Raw genomic sequence first — 21,103 nt, 5'->3', positions numbered from 1 at the left:
TTGCAAGCTCTGTTCCATAGTGTTCCAGCATCTGGCAGTCCTGCCAGTCCACTACTTGTCTGACTCCCATTTCTTAGAGGGCTTTTTCCCCTCTGGAAGCTTTTTAGGACTTTCTCTTGATCCTGGCTGTTCTGAAAATTAACCATGTGTGTTTAGATATGGGTCTTTGTTTCATTCAGGATGCTTTTAGCTTCAAGTAATACAACTCTCAACATAAGACAATTTGAAAAACAACACAAATCCAGACTTCAAGGTGTATTACAAAGCTGTAATCATCAAGACAGTATGGTACTGGCACAAAAACAGACAGATCAATGGAGCAGAATAGAGAACCCAGAAATAGACCCACAGATGTATGGCCAACTAATTTTTGACAAAGCAGGAAAGAATATCCAATGGAATAAAGACAATCTCTTCAGCAAGTGGTGCTGGGAAAACCAGACAGCGACATGCAGAAGAATGAACCTGGACCACTTTCTTACACCATACACAAAAATAAACTCAAAATTTATGAAAGACCTAAATATAAGGCAGGAAGTCATCAAAATCCTAGAAGAGAAAGCAGGCAAAAACCCCTTTGACCTCGGCTGCAAAATTTCTTAGTCAACACGTCTCCAGAGGCAAAGAAAATGAAAGCAAAATGAACTCTTGGGACCTCATCAAGATAAAAAGCTTCTGCACAGCAAAGGAAATAATCAGAAAAACTAAAAGGCAATGGGAGAAGACATTTGGAAATGACATGTCAGATAGAGGGTTAGTATCTAAAAACAATAAAGAACTTATCAAACTCAACACCCAAAAAACAAATAATCCAGTGAAGAATTGGGCAAAAGACATGAATAGACACTTCTCCAAAGAAGACATCCAGATGGCCAACCGACACATGAAAAAATGCTCAACATCACTCATCATCAGAGAAATACAAATTAAAACCACAATGAGGTACCACCTCACATCAGTCAGAGTGGCTAAAATTTCCAGCCACTCTGGAAAACAGTATGGAGGTTCCTCAAAAAATTAAAAATAGAACTACGCTTTGACCCAGCAATTGCACTGCTAGGTATTTATCCAAGGGTTTCAGGTGTGCTTTTTGAAAGGGCACATGCACCCCAATGTTTATAGCAGTGTTATCAACAATAGCCAAAGTATGGGAAGAGCGCAAATGTCCATCGACAGATGAATGGATAAAGAAGATGTGGTATACACACACACACACACACACACACACACACAATGGAGTATTACTCAGCAATCAAAAAGAATGAAATCTTGCCATTTGCAACTACGTGGATGGAACTAGAGGGTATTATGCTAAGCAAAATTAGTCAGTCAGACAAGTATCATATGACTTCACTCATATGAGGAATTTAAGATACATAACACATGAACATAAGGGAAGGGAAACAAAAATAATATAAAAACAGGGATGGGGACAAAACATAAGAGACTCTTAAATGTGGAGAACAAACAGAGGGTTACTGGAAGGGTTGTGGGAGGGGGGATGGGTTAAGTGAATAAGGAAGACACTTGTTAGGATGAGCGCTAGGAGATGAATCACTGGAATCTACTCCTGAAATCATTGTTGCACTATATGCTAACTTGGATGTAAATTAAAAAGTTAATTAATTAATAAAAAAAGAGACAAGATTAATTGGCTCATATAAGCCCCAAAGAAAGGTAGTTCCAGAGTTGGTTCAACCTTGCCATTAAGGCCCTATCTTATCTCCACCTTCTCTTTCTCCCGACCTGCAGAGGGCTGTAGTGACTCCAGGCACCACATTCTTGTAGTATTCAGAGTAAAAGAGGGAGCCATGTTATTGTGTTTTATTTTAAGAACTATGAAATCGACCACAGACTCCCTCCTGGGAGACTTTTCTAATATCTCATCAGTTAGAATTGGGTCACATGCCTCTTCCTATGCTGGTGACAAGAATGATCATGACTGGATTGGAGCCAGTCTCTGGGGCTAGGGCTGCACAGAGGAACATGAAGACTTAAAAAATCAAGGTTCTGTTATTTAAAAAAAAAAAAGGAGGAATTACTGTTGAATACTAGCCCATTTCTTTTATTTTTTCAATTTTCATTTCATGCTTTGAGCTATAAAAGCTCAGAATTCTGACACCAATCATCTCAAAACAATGCAAAACAACTCATAATATTTACAAGCATTTCTCTTATGTCTTTCCTCTTTAAACAATGGCGTGATCAGTACGACATGGTTTTCTTGGAGGGACATATGAACAGATAGGCAAACAGATAGATAGATAACAGAAAGCCAGAACCAATTCATCAGTAAGTATATCACTATTAATCCTTCCAACCCATCCTCTGCATTTTTAACAGAAAGAGAATATGGCTTTTGCCCAATGGGAAGAGCTGTTTTCAAGTAAAAATTAGAAGTTTGATGGATAAGGCAGGAAAAGACTTCCGAAGCAAATGTTTTTAAACTATTTTAGCTGTTTTTTTTCCTGGCATTTATATCCATATTTCTATATAACTTGACTATACTTCTATTTCTTGAGTTTTCAATTTTAGATAGCATCTACTGATAAATCCCTCTCCATTTCCTGTCTACAAACACACATGTGCCTCCCCTCCTGGTAATATTGTTATATCGGTTTTTAAGTATGTATGTATTTGTGTTTACATTATTAATGTGTAACTGTTCCTCACAGCTGAGTCATACAGTGTGACTATATATATAGTGACTATATATGTGTGTGTGTGTGTGTATATATATATATACACACATACACACACACACATACACACAGATAACACATGCATACAATGGAATATTACACATCCATAAAAAGGATAAGATTGTGCCATTTGAGACAACATGGATGTACCAAGAGGGTATTATGCTAAGTGAAATAAATCAACTGAGAAAAACAAACACCATTGGATTTCATTCATAAGTGGAATCTAATCCCCCAAAGTCCAAATGAACAAACAACAAAAATCAGAATCGGGCCTATAAATACAGAGAATATACTTATGGTCGCTGGGTGTGGCAGGTGGGTGGGAGCATGGATTGGGAAAAAATGGGTGAAGGGGAGTGGGAGATACAGGATATATATCTTCCTATATCTTCCTTTCTTCTGTGTGTGTGTGTGTGTGTGTGTGTGTGTCTTTTCCTTTTGTCTCTTAATGGACACTTAGGTTGGTTCCCTATCTTGGCTATTGTAAATAATGCTGCAATAAACATAGGGGTGCATATATCTTTTCAAATTAATGTTTTTGTTTTCTTTGGGTAAATACCCAATAATGGAATTATTGGATCACCTAATATTTCTATTTTTAATTTCTTGAGGAACTTCCATACTGTTTTCTGAATAGGAGGAGATACTTGAAAATTATATACACAGTAAGGGGTAATATCCAAAATATATAAAGAACTTATACAACACCAGCTTCATTTTTGAATTGGAGACATCTTTCTCAGAGTCTCTTGCCTACTGTTCTAATCTGGCATTGTCACTTCCACTGCTGCACAGTCCTAAGATTTTAATACTATCCTTGGCATTCCCTTTGCCTGTTTCTTATGTTGAAGCCCTTATTTTCTAAATCTGCAGAATTCAACTCTGTCAATGTATGTAGGCATTTTTAATTGAAATAATATTCAGATCCCATAAAATTCACCCTTGTAGGGTGGCCACTTCAAAAACTCTACAACTGAGTGATTTTATTACATTCACAGAATTGTGCCACTATCTAATTCCAGAACATTTTCATCACCCCAAAAAGAAACCCCATATCCTTTAGCACTCATTTTCCCATTCCTTCCTCCCTCCAGGTCCTGGAAACCACTAATATACTTACTGTCTCTATGGATTTGCTTATTCTAGACATTTAAAATCAATAGAACTATATAATATATGACCTTCTGTGTCTGGCTTCCTTCACTTAGCATAATGTCTTCAAGGTTCATCCATGTTATAACATGTATCCATACTTAATTCCCTTTTATGGCCAAATAATATTCCATTGTACGGATATATCACATTTTGTTTATCCATTTACCTGTTGATAAGCATTTAGATTGTTTATACTTTCTGGCTATTATAAATAATGCTGCTAGTTTCATATGCAAGTTTATGCAAGTTTTTTTGTGGACATGTTTTTAATTCTCCTGGGTAAGTGTAACTATACTAATTCAAGTACACTTGACATAAGTATAAATATATTACCTATTCATTTTGATGAGGCACATCCTCCAGTAGCTTCCTGAGAAAGGATGCAGGGCAACACGTTTTGGGGACCTTGAGTGTTTGCAAATATCTTTATTACACACCCACACTTTGATCATACACTTATCAGGAGGAAATCATTCTCTCTGCATTTTGAATGCATTTTCTCCATGGTCTTCTAGTTTCCAGGGTTGCCTCTGGGAACTCCAATGCCATTTGTACTACTTTTTACTCCAGATTCTTTCTATATGACCATTGTTTCATTTCTGAAAGTTCATAGGAACTTCTCTTCTAGTATTCTGAAATTTCACAAAGATGTCCTTAGTGTAGGATTTTTTCCCCCACATATTAGAGTGGATATTTGGTGGACTCTTTCAACATGGAAACTCATCTGTTAGGTTTGGGAAATTTTGTTGTACTATGCCTGTGGCAGTTTTCTTCTCTTTTTTGCCTTTGTTCTTGCTTCCTGATGTTCTATATCAGTTATGTGTTGCTGTGTAGCAAACTATCCCCCCAGTTTAGTGGCTAAAACAACCACTTATTTAGCTGAAGATTCTGGAGGTCAGTAATTTGGTTTGGGCTTAGATGGGCAGCCTTCCTAGTATTGGCTGGGCTCATTCATGCATCAGTGGTCAGCTGTTGGGCTTGTTAGTAATTGGCTGGTATAGGATGGTGTCAGCTAGTATAGTTCGTCTCCCGCCACACACTCTCATCTTCCAGCAAGCTAATCTAGCTCTGTTCACATGGCAGCTGGATAGAGCTCTGAAAAAGCAAGCAGGAGTGTACAAGACTCAAGGGCTTTGACTCAGCACTCATATGTCTCTTCTGTCATATTCTGTTGCCTAAAGCAAATTATAAGTCCAGCTCATATTCAAGGGGAGTAAAAATAAACTCCACTTTTTGTGGGCAGAAACTACAAAGTCATATTGCAAAAGGCAGGTGCCATGTACTGAATATCTGTGTCCTCCTAAAAATTCATATGTTGAAACCATAATACCCAATGTGATGGTATTTAGAAATGGGACCTTTGGGAGGTGATTAAGTCATAAGGGTGGAGCTCTCATGATGGTATTAATGCCCTTATAAGCAGAGAAATCTTGATTCTGCTCTCTCTCTCTCTCTCTCTCTCTGCCATGTGAGGATACAATGAGAAGATGGCCATCTGTAAACCAGGAAAAAGGCTCTCACCAGGCATCAGGTCTGCCAGCACCTTGATCTTGGACTTCCCAATCTCTAGAACTGTAAATATAAATATTTGTTAAGTCACCCAGCCTGTGATATTTTTTTATAACAGTCTGAACTGACTATGACAGTATGGATATAGGGAAGGGTAGAGAATTATGGCCACTTTTGCATCAACTGCATGCTCCTATTATCTTTTTTTTTCTGTTTTATATCTTTGTCTTTTATTCTTGGAATATTTCTCCAGTTGATCTTTCAAGATTTCTGTTGAGTTTTTAATTTTTGCATTGTATTTATAATTTCTAAGAGTTATTTATTGTTTTCTGATAATTTTTTTTAAACAATAGCATTATGATTCTGGCTTGGGACAGATCCTTCTCTTATATCCTTCAGAAGTAACCAACCATGCTAGGCACCTTGATCTTAGGCGTCCAGACTCCAGAACCATAAGAATATAAATTCTTATTGTTTAAGCTGCTCAGTCTGTGGCATTTTGCTATTGCTGCCCTAGCAAACTGATACAGCCATGCCTTAGTTACCTGAAACATGCAGTGTAGGCTCTTCAGTGGTTATTAGTGAGCCTTAGCTGACACACAACCCAGTACACTTGTCCAGCATCTCTCTGATAGAGGAAAGTGTATTCACTTCAGGCACCTTCCATCTGCTGAGCCCTTTTGCCCATCTTCAGTTCTGTTCCTTATAACCACAGGGAAGGCTGATGTGGCAGAGAGAGTCAGACATGCAAGTGCCCTGTTTGCTTCTATCCTGAGTGTCTCAACCTCTTCCATCTCTTCCACTGGCTTCTCTCTGTATGTTTTAAACTGGCTCATACAAGTGTGATTTGAGAAACTTGGTATGGTTTGTGAGCCTTTCTGTTCCATGCCCTCTCTGCTGGCCTCCCTGGAGAGTGTTTGGGAACCTTGAGGTATGTTTCCATCATGACAAATCCCTCATACTTCTCATCTCTTCTCAAATTCTATGTGTCTGCCCCTTTCATTCTGCCTTCTATTCTTTTGTTCTTTGGGCAATAAATCCAGTTGTTATAATATGTTTTTTATACCTGATTGCACCTCAGGTTCACTATATCCTTAGAAATAGCATTAATTGTTGCCAGAGACCATTAGGACCCTGGTGGGCCTGCATGGTGGCTTTTTCCTTTGCAGGTTCCCCTCAATGCCCCACCCTCCTGCCCATGGCTAGACACATGATCACCTGTTGAGCCTGTTGGTTTGGGGATGGGGTCCAGTCCTATAGGGAAAGCCCCTCCGTCCATTGAGGGGAAGAAGTCAAAGTAGGCAATATGGCTTCCCATTCCTACATCAGTTAAAAAATGGTCAGATAATGCTACCACCATTCATTTAAGAAAGGACATTCAAAGCAGAACTCTTAGTTTCTGCCACCCTGGGTCTTTCTGGCAAAGATAAATAGGTGGTCAAGGTTTCCTTTAAAGTGTGAGATCCACTGCTTCAAAAACACCCAACTCCAAGACCTTTAAGGGCTGTTGAACTTGGTGTTATTCCTCAATACACGACAGAGAACTTATGTCTCCTGGATGCTGACATTGTTATTGTTTTCAAGTCTGGAGAGAATTAAGAAAAATCTTGTGTAGCTACTGTTATTTCAAACACTGATTCATTTCCTGTTTGGTTGACTCCATGAAATACCATCTATCTCCAGAAGACACATTAGGTAACAAGCAGCCCTTCTCATTTTTAAGTGATTTGCTCATGACAAAGTCATTGTTTCTTTCTTTCTCTGCTACTCTGATGAAGGCTCTTGCCTCTCCTCTGAGTGAATTTTCAGTAGCATTTGTATGAGGAGTAGCCACCCTTTGGGGTCAGTTGCTAACCCCGCTTATACTTCAGTTCTTGTAAGCACCTGGCGGGCTTCTCAGAGACACCACAATCATGACTTCAGCCTGCCCATCGGTTCCAGCAGCACCTTTCCCTGACATGACAAATCTCTATTTATGATAGTTGCTACAGACTGTTCCCATGCTTTGTTTAAAAAGAAAAAAAAGAGCTTCTGTTGGAGTGAGTATCTTTAGGAAAGAAGCAACATTTCTTTCAGCAGAAACTTCATGAAACTTTTAGACACATTAGTCCAATCTTTGTGAAGGGCTGGGTGAAAAATCGAGGTACAGCTCATCCAGTGTGGGCAAGCCTGGCGACGGGAAAAGGGAAGAACGGGCATGAACTCACGCTCCTCCCTATGAATTGATAACTCCCTTCAGAAAAGGTATAACAAACAAGGATTCGGCCAAATACATCTTTCACAGATCCATTCTTCTGACTTGTAATTCTACTAGCACAGTCATAAATAAAAAATATGGGATGAGGCTCTGCTCTCTTTTCTTTCTTCTGTTGTTTCTGGCTAAGTCACAAGCTCTGAAATCTTAGCCTCTGGAGATACTGTGCTTTAGGGGAGAGACGAGACCAGTGCCAAGAGATACGTCTTCTTGTTCTAATCCTGTTACTCTCTGTGTGTTCTTGAGCAACTCTCTGGGCCTCATGCCCTCAAAACTCAAGCACATTAGAGCTAATGACCCAATAAAAATGAGTATTTTTATTTTAAATGCTTTTTTTATTTTAAACTTTTATTGATAAAATTTCAACTAGTCAGTGTTCCCCACAAGTGGATTAACTTGTATCGCTCACTTATTTCCCATTCTATAAAAATGAAATTTCAGATGTTTTAACTTAGAGGGTACTGTCTGAGCTACCTGAAAATGGAAACATCTATTTATTTGGATAAAATAATTTTTTCAACCCTTACGAAGTTGCTTTAAAAAATAGACAATTTGGATAGTGAATTTGGCAATTGTATTGATTAACTATTTTGCTTCCAAGTGACAGATGCCCAAGTTAGACTATCCGGAGGCATCTCTGATTGTTGGATGTATAAATGTATTCTTTGTAAGCTTCAGACTACGGAATCCACAAGTTCGTTTAAGAATAAGGAATTTATTACAGCATATTATGTGGTGGATAGGATTTCTGGGCAGGTCAAGGACCCAAGCTTAGATACTACAGCCAGAAAAGATGCCCAGCTAGAACAAAGGACTTGTCTTCTGAAAACCCCACAGCTACTTCTGCCCCTGCTACTTCTTAGGGTTTGGGCAATAGACTTTCCCACCCCAGCTGCTCAGGAAAGCTGAGCCCCTGGTCCACTTTACTTGTAGAAGGTCTGATCCCCCTGAGTGTGGCCACCACTCTGGGTGCTCATTATCAACTTCCAAGCGTTCTGCAGGTGTACGTGCCTTGGTCACATGTAGAAACTTCACAGCAAGGGATTCTGGGAAATGTGGACATTAGTTTCCATACTCTAGATTACTGTATAGGATTTGGGTGGGTTGTGAGGGTGCTAATGTGCATGGCCTGCCCCAGCAGCAACCTGGGGCACTCCTCAGATTCCAGTGGAGAGGGAGCTGGGCCTCAGGAACATAGTCATGCATGGGCACTGTAGGGAAGTGAGACAATTCTATCTCCATGTTTCCTTTGCCTCTTTCTCTGGCTACTACCTTGGGGTAACACAACCTCCAGTAGCTTAGGAATTTTACATGTTAGGGTCCAGGTCCCAGAGGGGGTCTAAGTCCCAGTTCCAACCTCTTCAGGAAGGTGATGAGTTGTCAGAGCCAGAGTCAGCTGCCCACCCCTGACAGGAGCAGGGCCACAGTGCCCCAGGCAGCCATTCATTTGCAAGCAAAGGAAGACAGTTTTCAGAAAAGAATGGTAGCAGAGTGGGGAAGTGAGCTGGGAGTTTCAGGGCAAACTGGGCAGTATCAAGAAGACAAGAAATTTTGTTAAAGCAGCGTTACCCCCTCTGTTCTTGTGGGCTGTGCTTAGCTCAGTCTTCCTGCTGGATAGCAGTGTGGTTTTCTTGGACTGTTGTATGCCTTCTGTCCTTCCACATTATAGCTGCTGGGAGCAAAGCATAGTGGTGATAGCAAGTCAACAGGGCTGGGCAAGCTCAAAACTAGCCTCACTGTTACCCTCACAAGTGGCCTGAGCAAGTCACTTCAGTTTTCTGTCTTATTTATCTGCAAGATGAGCTTTAAATTCCATGTTCTTTAAAATAGAATTTAAAATAGAGATGGAATTCAAAATAGAGATACAGTGACCCCTCTCCACGGCATCCTGAGATTGATAAACAAGGACTCATTGGGAAAACAGTAATGAGTGAATCTGATTGAGCACCCAGTTAGTTGCTCAACAGAGGAAAAGGAGATTCCAGATGACCTTGGGTCTCCAGACTCAACATTACTCCTGACACTTTAAAAATTTAGCTGAAATTCACATAACAAAATCAGCCATTTTAAAATGACCAATTCAGTGGTATTTAGTACATTTATGATAATATGCAACCATTACCTCTATCTAGTTTCAAAATATGTTCATCACCCTAAAAAGAAGCCCTATACCTATCAAACAATTATTCACCATTCTCCATTCCCCCATCTTCCTAGCCCCTAGCAACCATTACCTGCTTTCTTGTCTCTATGGATTTACTCATTCTGAACATTTTATATAAGTGGAACCAATCCATGAAGGGCATAATGTAACCCTTAGTCTGGCTTCTTTCACTTATGCTTTCATTCAGCATAATGTTTTGGAAGTTTATCCACACTGTAGCATGTATCAATGCTTCCTCCTTTTTGACGGCTGAGTAATATCCCATCAAATGTACATACCACATTTTGCTTATTCACTCATCCATTGATGGACATTTGTGTTATTTCTAGCTTCTGGCTATTATGAATAGTGCTGCTATGAACATGAGTGTGCATGTACATTTTTGAATACCTGTTTTCAATTCTCTTGGGTCTATACCTAGGAGTGGAATTGCTGAGTCACATGGTAACTCTATGTTTAACTTTATGAGGAACTGCCCGATTGTTTTCCACAATGGCTCCACCAGTTTACATTCTTGCCAGCAGTGCACAGGTGTTCCAATTTCTCCACAACCTTGCCAACACTTATTTTCCTTAAAAAAAAAAAAGTACAGCCATCTTAGTGGGTATGAAGTGGTACTTCATTGTGGTTTTGCTCTGCTTTTCTGAGAACTTTTTGAGGTGATAAATAACACTTTGTCCTTGATCCTTGAGGAGAATTCTGCCAAACAGGAGATGGACTAAAAGCTTGGTAGCGAGTAAATGTAATCCCAGTTCTTAAAACAGAGTGAAAGGTGGGCTCCAGAAACTCTAGCCTTCAATTGCCAGCCACATCTGAGAAGCATGAATAATCACATGGAAAACAAGAAGAGCATGGGGATCCTGCTCCCCTAGTGAACATATGGTCCTATCATTGTAATAGTGCATTTTTACTTCAGCATGGTCTGTTACTTAAAGTGTCACATCTTTGTGACAAGGGCAGAGGAATGGGTCATATTATACCTAGGCAGGTTTATGGCAGGGAGCACAGTCACACCCTAAAACATGTTCACATCTGGAGGGGTCTGTGTGGGAGGTTGTCTGGGGCCAGGGCATTCTGGGGCAAAGATTGGGAAGAGCCAGTGTGCAGTGCCCAGTGGCAGATTCAGTGAAGGTGCTCTGGGAGACAGGCTGCCCAGGGGTGGCCTGATTGCATAAGAAAGCAAGGTTGGTTGGGACTGAGTTCTGGGCTGAGTTCAAAACCGGATGATACATGTCTAAAATGAGTGCCCTTTGAGTGAACGGCAGCGTGGGTGAAAGAAAATTGCCTTTTTAGTGGAGTGCTGATGTACATGAATGGAGGAAGCAATGTGACTCTCAAGGAGGTAATTTAGGTAATATAGCCATTAAATGGACAGCTCTCCCAGGGCCAGGACAGCTGCATGGAAATGCTCTGCACCATCAGACTACCACCTTCTAGGAACAGTGAAAGCCAATCTGTGCTTGCAGATTCAGGGCAATAAATACTAGCCTGTAATGGGCAGGAGGGCAACATGAACCTCCTCTGCTTCTTGCCTCCCATTAATATCACCCATATCATGTACATTGTTCCTTTGCCCCTCCAGCTTACCTAGTGACTGCCTTTTTGGCTTCCACCTTCATTTCTGATTTCATCTTCTTGTTTCTTTGCTATGGAGCCTCCACAGTCTGATCATCAGTTAATGATTCCTCCTCTGCTCTCCCATTCCCACCTCCCGCTTCCCCATTAAGTGGTGCAGCTCCAGAACTTTTTGCACCCATTCCCTTTTTGCCAAGCAGCTTCTCCAGGCACAGCCTGCACCATGGGAGGGTTTAAATGGGGTTCTCTATGTCACCTGGAAGCCAGAGGTGGAGACATTGGTTGGAGGAGTGGCTTTGCTACTATAAGGGTGGTCACATAACAAGGCCTCCATCTGTCTTCCCTCCCAAACTTCCTGGGGATGTGGGGCCTCCCCCACCCTTCCACCAGCTCTGGTTGGATGCATTGGCCCATCCCTGCTTGCTCAGATGCTCACTCAGCTTGAATGGACCTTGGAGACCAGATCAGCCTCCACATCTTCTAACCAGTAGAATATTTCACAACACTAACCCTTTCACTCCACTAAGTGACGCACAAAGTGTGTGCAGATCCACTAGAAGTTTAACTCAGGAATTTTCCAGTTCTGGACATAAGGAGCTTAGAAGTTGCCATTCCATCCTCACAAGTAAAAAAAAAAAACTGAACAGCCTGAAAAATCAACAACTCCTCTTAGATCTCTAGGAAAGAACACAGGGAAAACCATTGCTGTCATGGCCGCAGGGACAGGTGAATACAGGGAGTCACAGCTTACTTGAGCAAACCCACAGCTGGAAACCACCGAGGGAACCAGTGCCAGGGTAGAGAAACCTGAACATTACGTGGTGAAGTGCTGGACAATTCAGTGTGGACAGTATGAGACTTAAACTCTGGAGGACCCAGTCAGGAAGGGTCCTCTGCAATTCTGTGAAATTTAGCTCCAGGATCTCAACCAGGTTCTCACAGTAAATATCAGGGAAGAAAAATTTCTCCACGCTTTTGGCAGGAGGAGGGGGAAAGGAAGCATTTTGATATATGCTACAGCACTCTCTTCTCCTTAACAAAGCCTGCCTTCAGGGAAAACTAGTTAACCAGAGCCTAACCTGCTGGGGTAAGGGAAATATCCAACTCCAGTGAGCTCTAGCTTTCCTATCCTACATAAGAGGGAAGATCACAACTGAGAAACTCTTGTGAACTCCACAGTCCAGAGGCATAGCTTTACTAAAAGACTGAGACCTAATCGTAGGACCATATAACACTTCTGCTCACACCACACCTTACCACCACATTATTAAAGCCCTGTTTATGGCCATTCCTTTGACCTGGTACATCATGTCTGGCTATCAAGAAAAAAACTACAAGGCATATAAAGAGGCAAATACACACACACACACACACACACACACACATACACCCCAAACCCACAATTTGAAGAGACAGAGAGAGCTTGAGAATGAGATATGGCAGCAATGTTGGAATTATCAGACCAAGAATTTAAACCAACTGTGATTAACATGCAAAAAGTTCTAATGGATAAAGAAGACAGCATACAAGAATAATTGGGCTTTGAAAGCAGAGAAGTGGAAGGCATTAGAAAGAATCAAAAAGAAATGCTAGAGGTCAAAAACACTAACAGAAATGAAGAATGCCTTTAATGAGCTTGTTAGTACACTAGACGTAGTTGAGGGAAGAACGTCTGAGCTAGAACACATATCAACAGAATCCACAAAAAGCAAAGAGAAATAATACTGAGAAAGGCAAAACAGAATATCCAAGGACTGTGGGACAAATACAATAGGTATAACATATGGTAATACCAGAATGAGAAAGAAGAGAGAGAAGCAAGATTTGAAACAAAAATGACTAAGAATTTCCCTAAAGGAATGCCAAATACCAAATCACAGATCTAAGAACCTCAGAGAACCCCAAGCAGGATAAATACAAACAAAACAAAACAAACAAAAACAAAAAACAAAACCTGCTTCTAGGCATATTATTTTTAAACTTTGTGAAATCAAAGATAAAGAAAAAAAAAGCCTGCATGAAAGCCTCCAGATGGAAAAAACAAAAAACACCTTGCCTATAGAAGAACAAAGAATTACATCTGACTTCTCCTCAGAAACCACTTAAGCAAGAAGAACATGGAGTGAAATATTTAAAGTGTTGAAAGAAAAAGACTCTCAACCTAGATTTCCATATCCTGAAAAATTATTTTTCAAAAGTGAAAAAAGAAATAGAAATTTTGAAACACAAAAGTTGAAGGAATTTCTTGGCAGTGAATCGGCCTTGAACAAAGCGTGTAAAGAAGTTCTTTAGAAAGAAAGGGGCAGAGGGTCTGAAGTGGGCTCTGTGCTAACGGTGAACAGTGGCAAACTCCATGCAGGGCTGGAACTCACAAACTGCAAGATCATGACTTGAGTCAAAGTTGGAAGCTCAACCAACTGAGCCACCCAGGTGCCCCTGTCTTATTCTTAATTGAACTAACAGATAAGTTTGTTTAATATAATAATAGTAGCAATGTATTTATGTATGCTTGTGTATATATCATATGTCTGCTTAAATACAAGTGAAATGAATAACAGCAATAATACAAAGTATGGGAGGGAGGGATTAGGATTATTTTATTATTATAAAGTATGCACACTACCCATGAAATGGTAGTTTTATTTGAAAGTGAACTTGAATTAGTTGCAAGTGTATATTTCAAATTCTAGGGAAGCCACTTAAAAAACTTAAACAAAAGTAGTATAACTTGTATGTTAAGAAAGGAGAAAAAATGGAATCATGATAATCATTAAAACCATAAAAGACATAAAAATAATGGAAGAAAAAAATAGGAGCAAAGAACAAGCTCAACAAAAATAAAATAGTAATAAATATGGTACATATTAATCCAACTGTACCAATAATCACTTTGAATGTCAATGGTCTAAATGCATCAGCTAAAAGACAGATTATCAGAGTAGATCAAAACATAAGATCCAACTAGAGAGACAAATACCATGTGATTTCACTTATATGTGGAATTTAAGAAACAAAACAAACAAGCAAAGGGAAAAGAGAGAGAGAGAGAGATGAGCCAAGAAACAGACTCTTAACTACAGAGAACAAACTGATGGTTACCAGAGCAGAGATGGGCAGGAAGATGGGTTAAATAGGTGATGGGAATTAAGGAGTGCACTTGTCATGATGAGCACTGGGTGATGTATGGAATTGTTAAGTCACTATATTGTACATCTGAAACTAATATAACACTGTATGTTAACTCTACTGGAATTAAAATAAAATAAAATAAATAAAACATAAGATCCAGAAATAGACTGTCTACAAGAAATCTGCTTTAAATTAAAGACACATATATATTAAAAGTAAATGGATAGAGAAAAAAATACTATACTAACACTAATCAAAAGAAAATGGGAGTACTTACATTAGTTTCAGACAGAGCAGATTTCAAATCGAGGAAAGTTATCAGGGATAAATAATAATTAAGGGGTCAGGTCTCCAAAAAGACATAGTAATCCTTAACATGTACGTAGCTAACAACAGAGTGTCAAACTATGTGAGGTAACAACTAATAGAATTGCAACAAGAAATAGTTGAGTCCATGTTCATAGTGGGAAACTTCAATACTTATCTCTCATAAATGAACAGATCCATCATACAGCAAATCAGTAAAGACACAGATGAACTCAACAATACCTATAATCAATTGGATATAATCGACATCTGTAGACTATTCCATGTAACAACAGAAATGCACATTCTTCTCAACTTCAAATGGAACATTCACCAAGACAAACCACATTCTGGGCCATAATACACACCTTAACAAATTTGAAAGAACTGAAATCACATCTGACCTCACACCACAGTGGAATTAAACTAGAAATCAATAACAGAAAGTAACTGGAAAATTCTGAAATATATGTAGATCAAATAACACGCTTCAGAATAACACATGGGCCAAAGAAAAAGAAATTTTAAATAGTTTAAGCTAAATGCAAATGAAAACATAACTTTAAAAATTTGTGGGATGCAGTGAAAGCAGTGCTTAGAAGGAAATTTACAGCATTGAATGCATATATTGGAAGAGAAGAAAGATCTAAAATCAAAAATCTAAGCTTTCATCTTAGGATACTAGAAAAACAAGAGCAAATTAAATGCAAAGTAGGCATAAGAAAAGACAGTAGGGAGCCTGGGTGGCTCAGTTGGTTAAGCGTCCCACTTGGGCTCGGGTCATGATCTCACAGTTCATGGGTTTGAGTCCCACATCAGGCTCTGTGCTGACAGCTCAGAGCCTGGAGCCTGCTTTGGATTCTATGTCTCCCTCTCTCTCTGCTCTTCCCCCTCTTGTGCTCTGTATCTGTCTCCCAAAAATAAATAAACATCAAAGAAAAGAAATAATAATGATTTGAACAGAAATCAACAAAATTGAAAACAGGAAATCAATAGAAAAAAATCAACAAAACCAAAAGCTGGTTATTTGAAAAGATTAATAAAATTAGTAAGCTTCTAGTCAGGCCAACTCTCTTTTATCTAAAAGAGAAGATACATATTACTAATACCAGAAATGAAAGAAGGGGCATCACTGCAGAGCCTATAGACATTAGAAGAATAATAAAAGAATTACGAACCACTCTATACTCACAAATTTGATAACCTAGATGAAATGGACCAATCCTTGAAAGACACAATTTACCAAAACTCACGCAAGAAGAAATAGGTAGCCCAAATAGGCCTCTATCTATTAAACAAATGGAATTAATAACAGATAGGTTCTGTTGGAAACAGATAGGTTCACTGGTGAATTCTACCAAACATTTAAGGAAGAAATGATATCAATTCCCTACAATCTTTTTCAGAGAATACAAGCAGAATAAATACTTCCTAACTTATTATAAGAGGCTGGTGTTACCCTAATACCAAAACCAGACAAACATATTACAAGAAAATAATACTACAGATGAATATCTCTCATGAACATAGATGCAAAATTCCTAACAAAATATTCACAAATTGAATTCAACAATGTATTTTAAAAATTATATACCATGATCAAGTGAGATTTATTCCAAGTATTGGAAGGCTACTTCAAAATTTGAAAATCAATCAATGTAATCCACCACATCAACAAATTAAAAAGAAAAAAAAATCACATGATTATAACAATAGGTGCAGAGAAACCATTTGACAAAATCTGACACTCATTCATTAAAAAAACCCTCAGTAAACTAGGAATAGAGGGGAACTTCCTCTACTTAGTAAAAAATATCTACAAAAACCATTATAGCTAATATCATATTTGTGAGAAACTCAAAAGTTTCCTACTAGGATCAGAAACAAGACAAGGATATCCCCTCTCACCACTCCTTTTCAACATTGTACTAGAAGTTCAAATAATGCAATAAGGCAAGAAAAGAAAATAAAGGTATACAAATTGGGAAAGGAGAAACAAAACTATCTTTGTTCACAGATGACATGATCATCTATGTCAAAAATCTCAAAGAATCAACAAAAAAATCCAGGAGCTGATTCACTGCAGAGCCAAAGGAGGAGGGGAGAGGCCTAGAGGACACCAACATGAGCAAGTTGAAATCATCACAGAAGGATAAAATTCATCAGTTTATTAGCTTCACACACTCAAGTGAAAAAACAGTAGTAAGTTGTCTGTTTCAAAATGACTGGAGGTTAGATATTGCAACAGACTTTTTTTATCCAAAATCTTGAACTTTGTATATGTGAGAGTATAAAAGGATCACTGGACAGGAAGAAATTAGAACAGCTATACAATAGATACAAAGATCCTCAAGATGAAAATAAAATTGCAATAGATGGTATACAGAACATATGTGATGACCTCGTACTTGATCCAGCCAGCATCAGTGCATTGATTATTGTGTGAAAGTTCAGAGCAGCAACACAGTGCAAGTTTTCCAAACAGGAGTTCATGAATGATATGACATAGAAAAACTAAATGCCCAGATACCCAAAATGGAACAAGAATTGAAAGAACCAGGATGATTTAAGGACTTTTACAAGCTTACTTTTAATTTTGCAAAGAATCCAAGACAAAAAGGATTAGATCTAGAAATGGCAATTGCCTGCTGGAATTTAGTGTTTAAGGGAGATATACATTCTTAGACTTATGGAATAAATTTTTATTGGAACATGATAAATGATCAATACCAAAAAATACTTGGAATCTTCTTTTAGATTTCAGTACAATGATTGCATATAACATGTCTAATTATCACAAAGAAAGAGCATGGCCTGTTCTTATTGATGACTTTGTAGAATTTGCATGCCCTCTAATTGCTGGGACAGAAAGTACAATAGTGTAGCACTAAAGGAACCTTCTAGAATATACACAGTCTGTATAATACAACAGAAAATTGCACAATTTCTGCTGGCTGGACTGAACTGAAGATCAGTCCTCACAATTCAGACTGAGGGTTGTGTCAAAACTTTAAGGATATATCTTGGACCATATGGTATTTCATTCGTCTATTGGTGGTTTGGACTTATATTCTTGTCTGGGCTGATTTGAACATTCATAATTCCAATATTGCAGATTTCATTTTCTGTCTGTGGATGATACTAGTTTATTCTCCCATAAGTCTTAGAACATATAAAAGTCAATCACTTTCCTATATACCAGCAATGAACAAGTGGAATTTGAAATTAAAAACACAGTACCATTTATATCCCTTAGCACTCCCCCAAATGAAGTACTCAGGTATAAATCTAACCAAATATGTACAAAATATAAGGAAAAATAAAACACTGTGATGAACTAAATTAAATAACAACTAAATAATGGAGAAGTATTCCATGTTCATGGACAAGAAGACTCAATATTGTCAAGATTTAGTTCTTCCCAACTTCATCTCTAGATTCACTGAAATTCCAATCAAAATCCTGGAAAGTTATTTTGTGAACATTGACAAACTGACTCTAAGGTTTATAGGGAGAAGCAAGGGACCCAGAATAATTGACACAATATATAAGGAGAAGAACATAGTTGAAGGACTGACACTACCTGACTTAAAAGTTAATATAAAGCTACAGTAACCAAGACAGTGTGGTATTAGCAAAATAACAGACAACTAGATCAAAATAACAGAATAGAGAGCCCAGATATATACCCACATAACTATAGTCAACTTATCTTTGACAAAGGAACAAAAGCAATACAATGGAGCAAAGACAGCCTTTTCAACAAATGGCACTGGAATAACTGTACACCCACATGCAGAGTAATAAATTTAGACACATACTTTATAACCTCACAAAAATCAACTCAAAATGAATCATAGACCTAAATGTAAAATTTAAAACTATAAAATTTCTAGAATATAGTTTAGGAGAATATCTAGATGACCTTGGGTATGGTGATGTCTTTTTAGATACAACACCAAAGATGCAATCCATGAAAGAAACAATTGATGAGCTGGACTTAATGAAAATTAAAATATTTGTATTGTGAAAAATAATGTCAACAGAATGAGAAGACAAGCCATATACTGGGAGAAAATATATGCAAAGACCATCTGAAAAAGGACTGTTATCCACAATATACAAAGAACTCTTCAAACTCAAGAATAAGAAAACAAACAACTCAATTAAAAACTGGGCCAAAGACCCTATAGACATCTCACCAAAGAAGATATACAGATGGTAAATAAGCACATGAAAATGTGCTCCACATCATATATCATCAGGGAAATGCAAATTAAAACAACAATGAAATACTGCTACATACATACTAGATGGCCAAAATTCAAAACATTGACAACACCAAATGCTGGTGAAGATGTGGAGCAACAAGAACTCTCATTCGTTGCTGGTGGGAATGCAAAATGGTACAGCCACTTTGGAAGGCAGTTTGGTGGTTTCTTACCAAAGTAAACATATTCTTGCCACATTATCCAGCAATTGTACTGGTTGGTATTAATTTACCCTCGTGAACTGAAAACGTAAGTCTATACAAACAATGCACACAGATGTCTGTAGGAGCTTTATTCATAATTGGTAAAACTTGAAAACAATCAAGATGTCCTTCAAGAGGTGAATGGATAAAGATACTGTGGTTCATCCAGACAATAAAATGTTATTTAGCACTAAAAAGAAAAAGAGCTATCAAGCCATGAAAAGACATAGAAGAAACCTAAAAGCAGGTTGCTAAGTGAACAAAGCCAATTTGAAAATGCTACATACTATACGACTTCAACTATATGACATTCTGGAAGAGGCAAAACTATGGAGACATTAAAAAGTTCAGTGGTTTCCAGGGGTTGAAGGCAATGGGAGGGATGAATAGGCAGACCACAAAGGAAATTTATGACAGTGAAAATAACTCTGTATGATTCTTTAATGGTGAATACATATTATACATTTGTCCAAACCCATAGAATGCGAACCACCAAGAGTAAACCCTATTGTGGACTTTGGATGATAATGATGTGTCAATTTAGGTTCATTAATTGCAATAAATGAACCATTGTGATACAGTGATAGTGGGGAAAGCTGTACAGGTGTGAGGCAAGGGTTAAACAGCAACTCTGTACCTTTTTCTCAAAATTTCTGTGAACCTAAAACTGCCCTAAAAATATAGTCATATTTAAAAAAAGAAAGTTCAGCTTGTATTCTGGAATCACATTTGCTGGACTTGAAACCAGGCTAATATGGCCTTGTAACCTCCCCGTGCCTTAACTTCCACATCTATAAAGCAGAGATTATACTAATATTTTCCCACGGAGTGGTTGTGTTAGTAAGACAATGCATGAAAAGTACGTAACCTCAAGCCTGTTGGAAAAGAGAGACAGATTTATTTAAAACAGTTTTGTTGGGGCGCCTCAGTGGCTCAGTTGGCTGGGCGTCCCACTTTGGCTCAGGTCATGATCTTGCAGTTCACGAGTTCGAGCCCCACATTGGGCTCTGTGCTGACAGCTCAGAGCCTGGATCCTACTTCAGATTCTGTGTCTCCTTCTCTCTGCCCCTTTCCAGCTCATGCTCTGTCTCTCTCTCTCAACAATAAATGAACAACAACAACAAAAAAAACCTGTTTTGTTGAACAGACTGAACCAGTGAAGAACAGGAAATGGCTTGATTTTCTTTCCACCCCGGCCTCCAGGTAAGTTCTTTCACATCTTCCTTCCCTTAATGACCTCTTAGTGAGCCAGCCCATCTCAGCTTTCCAGGCATTTTTAATGGTAAGAACTAGCCTCATTTCTGTAAATATGGCTCACTTTCAGGTATTCAGTCCAGTCCAGTCTCAATCAAAATTTGAATCTCATATCCAAGTCAAGCTCTACCCTGGCCCAGCGTCAGTGCAGGCTGGATCTGTGGTGGGGCCAGTGGTGGCAAGAGGCATCATGTGTCCTTTTCCTAGTTTTCTGTCTCCCTTACTCTCCCTCTCTCCTGGCTCTTCTAGGCTTAGGGAAAGTGGAATATTAAAGGGAGGGAGCAAAAAACCTTTTTTCTTTTTCACTGAACTCGTTCTGCTGTCATAATCCTTACATAGCAATGCTCCAAACACTGGCTCCTTCAAGGACTATATTTTGTGGATGCTTTAGAGGCTGAGGACATACACACTGCATCTGTCTTAATCTGAGAGATAGGGTTTCTGGGCAGTCTCTCGATCCTTCTCTTTGCTGGTTAATCTCCACTGCAGTCTCTCCCCTGATCCGTGTCTCCTCCTTCCCTGTATTCCTCTGTGACCCAGAGGCTGACTCCTGGGGACTGCACCTTTCAGAGCTCCTT

The 21,103-nt window shown here is 38.7% G+C and overlaps 1 pseudogene; it reads left to right on the top strand.

Moving 5' to 3' along the window:
• The first annotated feature begins 16,878 nt into the window (after window positions 1-16,878).
• LOC125168730 (DCN1-like protein 1) lies at window positions 16,879-17,705 on the top strand (annotated as a pseudogene).
• The last annotated feature ends 3,398 nt before the right edge of the window (window positions 17,706-21,103 follow it).

This window comes from Prionailurus viverrinus, chromosome B3, assembly GCF_022837055.1.
Source record: "Prionailurus viverrinus isolate Anna chromosome B3, UM_Priviv_1.0, whole genome shotgun sequence".
In the NCBI taxonomy this organism is placed as follows: domain Eukaryota; kingdom Metazoa; phylum Chordata; class Mammalia; order Carnivora; family Felidae; genus Prionailurus; species Prionailurus viverrinus.
Note: the sequence above shows the minus strand (reverse complement) of the source record. Positions and strands in the feature narration are given on the sequence as shown.